Raw genomic sequence first — 9177 nt, 5'->3', positions numbered from 1 at the left:
CGAGGCGGCGCAGGCTCTGGGGCGGCAGGCGCGTGGCCGGGTGCCGGGGCGTGGCGAGCGTACCAGAGACGGACAAATTGATGTCGTCTGCAGCGTTGGGCGTCTCAAATGGCACACATGTCCGTTTTTACACTCATTGCCACCTCAAAGGAACAAAATCCGATCAAAGCGGACGTCCGTTCGGGTCCTGTGATGGAGTTGGCCTAAAAAAATAGAGTTAGCCTAATCATTCATTCACGATGGTCCACAATAGCTGACTGTTTTTTGTCCGAATCCTTAGCGTGTGTATGTTAGACCGATGACGAACCGACGTCGAGCGGCTCACGAAATCGACGCTGATGATATATCTGTCGATGGTTGCAGGACGGGAGGATGATGAGGCTGAGATGTCTTGTCATGGACGGCGCTCCAAACCCATTTACTATAAGCCTGGACCGGCCGGCTTGGTCGACTGTCACGGTCGTGCTGCAAGATAAGCACGTACGTAGTCACGCATACAGCATTACAGCCCCGGGCCGAGCTGCCACGCACCCGATGGATCGACCGGTAAAATGCCTAGAAACAGCACTAGCTGATCGACCGGTACAATGGTACATGGGTCTGCTTACGGCCGGCTGTGGGGCAAAAGCAACAAAAATAATGGAGGTCCTCCATGCGTGCATCGCACTCGCCCCGCGCGCTCTGACTTTTAAGCATCGTACATGTGCTACCTGCAGTTGGGACGTGCGCGTGCTATACGGACGCTGCCATGATGCCCACACTTTCGTGCTCCCCGCGTACTGATCGGTCGTGATCCGTCAACGAGGGCGGACAAATTTTTTGTTCTAACCTTTTGTGCTAACAAAATCAAAAATTGACCTCATTTGCAAAGAAATTTTAAATCTGACTTTTTTGTCAGGCCAACATCTTTGACGTTTTGGCTCGCATGGGAGACGCCAGATTTGATGACGTTTGGCTCTAACCCACACTAACCTAGATAGCGCTGGAGTGGCACGGCGAGAAGCCATGGATCTTGGCGTTTTAAGCCTATCTGTCGTGGAATTGTCACGGCAGATGTTCTCGAGCTAGGACTTAGTCGTGGAGCCATCGCTACTAGGAAGCTTGAAGGGGTTAAGCGGGACAAGGAACACGAGGGTTTATACTGGTTCGGCCCCTTATGGTGAGGGTAAAAGCCTACGTCCAGTTTGCGGTGGTATTGATTAAGGTTTCGATGACCAGGGAGCTTAACTGCTATGCCTGGCTCTCGATGAGATTGTTCTTGTCCCTAAGCCGCTGTCGGGTCGTCCCTTTATATAGGGAGGCTGACGCCCTGCAGCTCTCAGAGTCCCGGCCGGCTCATAAGAGTGTCCGGCTCGGACTCTTAACTATTCTTGCCTTACACTACAGGTTCTACCATAGTAATGATTGTAACTACGGGCCTTAAACCATATCCGGGTCTTAAGCCCATCTTCGGCCCACCGTCTTTAAGCTTGGCGCCGGGCTTCTGGCAATGACCATTAAAGTAACCCGGCCTCTCCTGGCGGGTGACTCTAAGGTCTATATCCTCAACATTAGGCCCCAGATTGATTTGAGCCGGCTCATATCAATCTTCAATTCTTCCGACAGGAAATCGCCGGCTTACAATTGTGTGAAGACCATAACCCGGCGTGACGTCATCCTCTGGACTCCGGATAATCCGCCGTGATGTCATCTTCCATTAAGTCCGTTTTTTACTCCGCCAAATCCGCAACGGATCTTTTATCTTTACTGTCATCCCGAAAATCGAGGCGTTTCGTGAGGAGATAACCACGCGCGTGGACTCCTTGATTCTCGCGCCCACTTATGAGCTTGCCCTTATAAATAGGCCGGCCCGACGGGCTTCTCCGCCACCCTTCTTCCTCCTCGCGCCACTGCTCCTCTACTCGAGCTCGAACTCTGCCGCCGCCGCCTCGCCCCCGGTCTTCGTCAACCTCGGCCGCTGCATCACCCTGACTCGGTCCAGACAAACGGCGGCAACCTCCGCTCCTCTTCAGCATCGGTGAGTCCTTGCTACTCCATAGGGCAGATCCGCACTAGGGCTTCATAGTTCTTCCTCTGTTCTTCGTAGTTCCTCGCGGCCCGCAGTAGATTTGAATTTTACTGCCTCTTTTTGATCTTAGCATAGGGTAGAACTAGTGCGGCGGCTGTTTAGCATTCATCTCAAATCCAAGTAGCCTCGTTTTACTGCATAAGAGCCTTGTTCGAACTTAAGAACTTCCTCACGTCCGTTTCTAGGTCTAGAAACTTTTCTTTTGCCCGACCATTTTGATCCAAAATAGTTACTGCAATGTGTGAAACCTGTTTTACCACACTTAGTAAAAAACTGCGACCATTGAATCACGGCGGTTTACATTTCCGGCTTAAAGAGACCACACACCATAGAACCTTCCGGCTTAAAGAAAACCATGCTCCGTAGAATCCTCCGGCTTAGTTGTGATAAGGTCGTAGACAATAAATTACTCTTTAATACCCCTGCGGCTTAAATAACCCGCTGTACTTAGGTATATACCATTAGTCCCCTTCACAAGCCGCCACCTTGACTCTGAACTGTAGATTTCCTCCGGCTTATAATTAATCCGGACGTTTTCCTTTTTGTCATAGACTGCCGACTTTCACCATGCCTCCCAAAGCTCCCAAAGCCTCCATCACTTGCAACTGGATGGGGTCCAATGTCACCAGTGAAACACTAGCAGATTTTGTCAAGTCTGGATATCTGCCCAAGAAGGACGTCATGTCCTACCGTGCCCCTGACCCGTCAGAAGAGAGACCACAGCCAAAGGACGGGGAGGTAGTGATTTTTGCGGATCATATGAGCCGGGGCTTCGCACCGCCCGGCTCAAAGTTTTTTAGAGACGTTCTAAACTTCTTCGACCTGCGGCCTCAGGACATAGGTCCCAACTCAGTGTCCAACATCTGCAACTTCCAAGTATTCTGCGAGGTTTACCTTGGAGAAGAACCTAGTCTGCTGCTCTTCAGAGAGCTTTTTTACTTGAACCATCAAAATGAGTGCGCCAATGGGCCAAGTCTGGACTTAGGTGGCATCTCCATCCAGCGGCGAAGGGACTACCTTTTCCCATACGCAAAGCTGCCAAGCCACCCCAAAGATTGGAATCTGACGTGGTTCTACTGCCAAGACACGTCGCCGGCTGATGAAAGTCCGTTGCCCGGCTTTCGCCCCTCTCGTCTGGAGTCAACACACCCACTGTCTGACAAGCTGACGCAAGCGGAGCGCCAGCCTCTACTCCCCACCATAAACAAGATCAAGGCTCTTTTGGGCAATGGTCTCAACGGAATCGATCTGGTCCGGGTCTGGATCTCCTGGCGGGTGATCCCATTAAGCCGTCGCCCCGGCTTAATGTGTGAGTACACAGGACGAAAGGATGACCCCAGAGACACAGCCGCAATGATCTTCCAGAAGATGTTGCAGAGGAGATGACCAAGGCTCTCTTGAACGAGAGCCTGGCAGACTGCGGGAGGACTGGGTTAGCCCCCTTCTGCAAGACCAACCCAGCCCCAGCGGTAAACCACTGCTTTAAATATTTTGTCTTTGACCATAGATAACCTTCATCTGGATCTTCAAGAAATCATCATTGTATTTTTCAGGCTGACGATAAGTTCTGGCGGGTCAAGTATGACCATGACGCGGCCAAGAAGGCCAGAAAGGCGAAGAAAGCCGCCAAGAAAGCCGCCCCCCGTAAGAAGGGAAGCAGGCCCACTGCTTCGGAGCTGTTGCAGCTGAGTGACAGCTCCGAGTCTGAGGTAATTCCTAGACTTGTAAGCTCTTGTTATGCTTGTTGTTTTAGCTCTGTCCGCCTTATCAATGCTGTTTATCAACAGGAGGACACCGGAGCCAGTAACCCGGTGGTTGAAGAGGTAACAATACTTTCCTCCGACTCGGAGCCCTTGCCACGGTTGAAAACCCGAAGAGTAACCCGGAAAGTAAGCCTTTCCCATCCTTTAGCTTACCAAGATCCTCAATTTATTTTGAAGCGACAGGTTCATGAGAGCCGGCGGCATACCCGGACCAACAAGGACACTGACTTCTCCTCCGGGTTACCTGATGCATCAAGGAAACGCCGGACCGAGGTGACCACAAAATTATATCCTTTTCATCCTTTTGCGGGTGTTATACGCCAACCGCTTAATTCCTCTGACTCAAATTATCAGGAGACTTCCCCTTCTTCCGGCGATTCTATGTAGTCGAATCTGCCGGCTTTCAAGACCGTGCCCGGGTAATGATAACCATCTCATGTTGTTCTGATCTTTACTCATACTTTTTGTACTAACCTTTGTTTTTCTTTCAGTGCCCAGGCAAAGCTCACCAAGAGGGCGAAGAAAACCAAGTCGGCCGGAGAGCCGGATTTGCCTGAACCGGAGGTGATGGTTCAAGAACCGCCAGCTGCCTCCGCCCCCGAAGCCACCGCTCCAATCGACAAGGCACCTATAGAAGCTTCTGCTGACCCGGAGGCCTCCGGCTCGGCTCAGCCAACAAATGACCCGGACGTGGAAATCACCCGGACGGAATTTGTTGAGCCGGGGAGGCCCACGGCACTGGCCAAGTGTTCTGCCAAGGGGGAATTACTGCAGCCCCGCCGGGTCAGTCTGGATCTAACTGACTATGCCAACCTGACTATCGGAGAGCTCGTCTCCGGCTACGTCAGCCAAGTGCACAAGAGCCGGGACGCGGAGGTTGCCATGGTGACCCAGATCCAGCAGAAATCTGAGGTATTATCCTTCTGTCCTCTTACTTACTGCCTAGTTACCTTTACCATGCTAGCCCCCAAGTCGACGACTTATGATTGAATATGTTGTAGACTTAAGTTCCGGTTTAGCCAATTGAACCGGTAATTTGTAGATAAGAACATTCGATACACATTAGCCCCCAAGTGTCAAGTGTCTTTGTTTGGAAAACGCTTGGGACTTTAAATTTGTATAGTAACTGTTCATGCCATAACCCGGACATTTATACAGGCTGCTGGCAAGAAGCTTGAGGCTGACCTTGCTGATCTTAAGAACCGGCTGAAGATGCAAGAGATGGAGACCCGGAAGGCAAATGCCAAGTTCGTGTCCAGCATCGCCGCACAAGAGAAGCTGAAGACAGAGTTTGACGCTGAACGAAAGGCGTGGGCCGAAGAAAAGGCTGCCTTGGTGAACCGAGCTGATCAGGCGGAGAGGGCCCTGTCAGAGAAGACGGCCGAACTCTCCGGCTTAAAGCGCCAAGTGTCTCAAATGGTTGCTGCAATCTTCGGTAAGTCATCCGCCGGCTTTCATGCAGTTTAAAATTTTAATGCCTCATAACTCACCCTGGTCGGTGGCTTGTCCTGTTCTATGAAACAGGTTCCAGAAGTGCCAACCTCAATCAGAGTGTGGTAACCAAGCTAAAGGCCGTGTACACCCTGGTGGAGCAACTCTACACCAGGTCACAACGTGCCTTAGCTGTGGTGGCCTTATCCAACGAGGTGCCGACTCACTTGGCGGAGGTTCTTCATCGGCTCGCCGTTCTGCCTCAACGTATCCAAGAGCTGCGACGGGCCTCTGCGAGATCCGGAGCGATCGCCGCGCTGAGCCGGGCCAAGGCTTTCCTGCCGGAGCTAGACCCGGCAGACACGCCCTCGGCTATCCAAGTCTGAAGGAAGACGGCACGGCTTTCGACCAAAAAGACTTCGCCGCCTGCGTGAAGATCGTGCGCCCGGTGGCAACTCTTATTGGAAACGACACGGATCTGACCAAGTACCAGCCGGGTTATAACGCGGAAAATCAGAGGCTTCCAACCCCTCGCTATGAAGCTCTGAGTTTAATTCCGCCGGCTCGTCAGCACACCTTCGCCCCGGAGATTGACCCGGCCGGGTTAATTGACGAGGAAGCCCAATTCGAAGCGCTGAGCGGCATCGACTGGAAGTCGTCGAATTTCCAGACCTTAGGAACAGCCGGAGGAGAAGAAAGAGATGAGCCGGAGACTTACCAAACAAGCGGCTTAACTTCGGCAGCCGGCTTACCAAACAATGCTCCATCCTTTTGGACTCGATGAGTCTTGTAATAGAGTAGGTGCAACACTTTATCTTTGCCGTGCCATCGTGCACGTATTGAATGCTGAAGTCTATTGAAGTTGTCTCTTGATATTTCTTCGGGTCATTCATTCTCCTTAGTCTCAAATAATTGCCTTGAACTATCCTGCAAAAAGGACAAATCGCAAGTCTCTAGGCGGCTTACCGCGCTGAGAATCATCGGTTTTTGATATATAACCCGGAGATGAATCAAAAAAGATTGACCCCTAATTATGTCCTTAATATAGCCGTGATAACACACTTAGCGGCCTGCAAGCGTATTTCCGGTTTAGATAACCCGGGTAATAAGGTTGGTACCTTAACTCCGGTGTATCTGTCTTAATGACACCGATTGTGTTCAACCAACACTGGAAATCAAAATTTAAACCGGCCAAGCGAGACCCGGCTGTACGCACTTTAACATAATTAGAGAAAACTTGTGATAAAGCAGAACTTGGGGGCTTCCGGTTCGAATTCGACCAGAGACCCGACCCAAAGGGGTTAAGCTAAGATTCGGATACGATCATATAGCCCCCAGTGGGTGTGGCGACGCCAATCAAGAGGGTACCGACAGCTATGTTCTCTTTGGTTCGAATACGACCCATGTTTGAACAGGAAGCCCCCAAGTGATTTTAAGAATTGTTTAACGACGCTGATTCGAATACGATCCACGTCGGTTCTCAAAGGGGTTAAACTATGATTCAAATATGATCAGAGAAAACCTCCCAATGAGCTCGGCACTTTGCCAATCAAATGGGTATCGACAGCTATGTTCTCTTTGGTTCGAATACGACCCATGTTTGAACAGGAAGCCCCCAAGTGACCTTACTACCTGCGGCTAGATTCGAATACGATCATAAGCCGGATCCTCCTTCAAGTTACCATGTTAATCTTGCAAAGAAAGCACGTGCACATTTGGAGGAGGAAAAGGACATATGTCCTGCTTTATTGCTTTATCCTAATATATACATGGCTGAAAGAAATATGTACATTATGAGAGCCGGTGGCTCAAGTCTAGTAAGGCCGAAGCTGAGCTATGTTCCACGGCCGACGGGTCTCTTCCTCCGACTTACGTGAATCCTTGTACTCCCGAATGTCAATGAGGTAACACGACCCGTTGTGCAAGTTCTTGCTGACCACAAAGGGCCCTTCCCAAGGCGGGGATAGCTTGTGCGCATCAGTTTGATCTTGGATGAGCCGGAGCACGAGATCCCCTTACTGGAAGACCCGGGATTTAACCCGGCGGCTATGATAACGGCGCAGGTCTTGTTGGTAAATCGCTGAACGGGCTGCTGCCACATCACGCTGTTCGTCCAGCAAGTCAAGAGCATCTTGGCGCGCCTGCTCATTATCCGCCTCAACATAAGCCGCCACTCGAGGTGAGTCATGACGGATGTCACTGGGGAGGACTGCTTCTGCCCCGTAAACCATGAAGAAAGGTGTAAAACCTGTAGACCTGTTGGGAGTAGTGTTGATGCTCCATAACACGGAGGGCAACTCCTCCACCCAACAACCCGGCGTCCGTTGCAAAGGGACCAAAAGCCGGGGCTTGATGCCCTTCAGAATCTCCTGATTAGCTCTCTCAGCTTGACCATTGGATTGAGGATGAGCTACTGAGGAAACATCAAGTCGGATATGCTCTCGTTGACAAAATTCTTCCATGGCACCTTTGGAGAGATTGGTGCCATTGTCGGTGATAATGCTGTGCGGAAAGCCAAAGCGAAAGATCACCTTTTTCATAAACTGAACCGCCGTGGCTGCATCACACTTGCTAACGGGTTCCGCTTCAACCCACTTGGTAAACTTGTCAACCGCCACCAAAAGGTGGGTCTTCTTATCCTTGGACCTTTTGAAAGGCCCAACCATATCAAGCCCCCAGACCGCAAAGGGCCAAGTAATTGGGATCATCCTCAGCTCTTGAGCCGGTATATGAGCCCGTCGCGAGAACCTTTGGCAACCATCACACTTACTGACCAAGTCCTCTGCATCAGCATGAGCCGTCAACCAATAAAAACCATGACGAAAAGCCTTGGCCACAAGAGACTTTGAGCCGGCGTGATGGCCACAATCCCCTTCATGGATCTCACGCAAGGTTTCTTGACCTTCCTCAGGGAAACACAACGCTGAAACGCTCCCGTAACACTGCGGTGATGCAACTCCCCATTGATAACAATCATTGACTTAGCCCGTCGGGTTATTTGCCTGGCCAAAGTTTCATCCTCAGGCAACTCGCCCCGGGTTATGTAAGCCAGATATGGCATTGTCCAGTCTGGTATAATATGGAGAGCCGCCACCAGTCATGCCTCCGGGTCAGGGACAGCCAAGTCTTCCTCTGTAGGCAACTTAACAGAAGGGCTATACAGGACGTCCAGGAAAGTGTTAGGCGGCACCGGTTTTCGCTGAGAGCCCAGCCGGCTTAAAGCATCCGCCGCCTCGTTCTTCCTGCGGTCGATGTGTTCCACTTGGTAACCCTGAAAATGCCCAGCAATGGCATCAACCTCGCGGCGATAAGCCGCCATGAGAGGGTCCTTGGAATCCCACTTTCCTGATACTTGTTGAGCCACCAAGTCTGAATCGCCGAAGCACCTTACCCGGCTTAAGCTCATCTCTTTAGCCATCCGAAGACCATGGAGCAGGGCCTCGTACTCAGCCGCGTTGTTAGTACAAGGAAACAGCAACTGTAGCACATAATGGAACTTGTCACCTTTAGGGGAAGCCAAGACAACACCAGCCCCCGAGCCCTCCAGCTGCCTGGACCCATCAAAGTGAATAGTCCAATATGTGTTATCTGGCTTCTTCTCGGGCACCTGTGACTCTGTCCAGTCATTAATGAAATCCACCAAGGCCTGAGATTTAACAGCAGTGCGTGGCACGTATTTGAGACCATGAGGTCCAAGCTCTATAGCCCACTTAGCTACTCTCCCTGTGGCCTCTCTGTTTTGAATGATATCACCAAGAGGGGCAGAGCTGACTACGGTGATGGGATGACCCTGAAAATAATGCTTAAGTTTCCGGCTTGCCATGAATACACCATACACAAGCTTCTGCCAATGCGGATACCGCTGCTTGGACTCAATGAGTACTTCGCTGACATAATAAACCGGCCGCTGAACCG

This window comes from Triticum aestivum, chromosome 1D, assembly GCF_018294505.1.
Source record: "Triticum aestivum cultivar Chinese Spring chromosome 1D, IWGSC CS RefSeq v2.1, whole genome shotgun sequence".
NCBI classification, from domain to species: domain Eukaryota; kingdom Viridiplantae; phylum Streptophyta; class Magnoliopsida; order Poales; family Poaceae; genus Triticum; species Triticum aestivum.
This window is presented reverse-complemented; position numbering follows the sequence as displayed.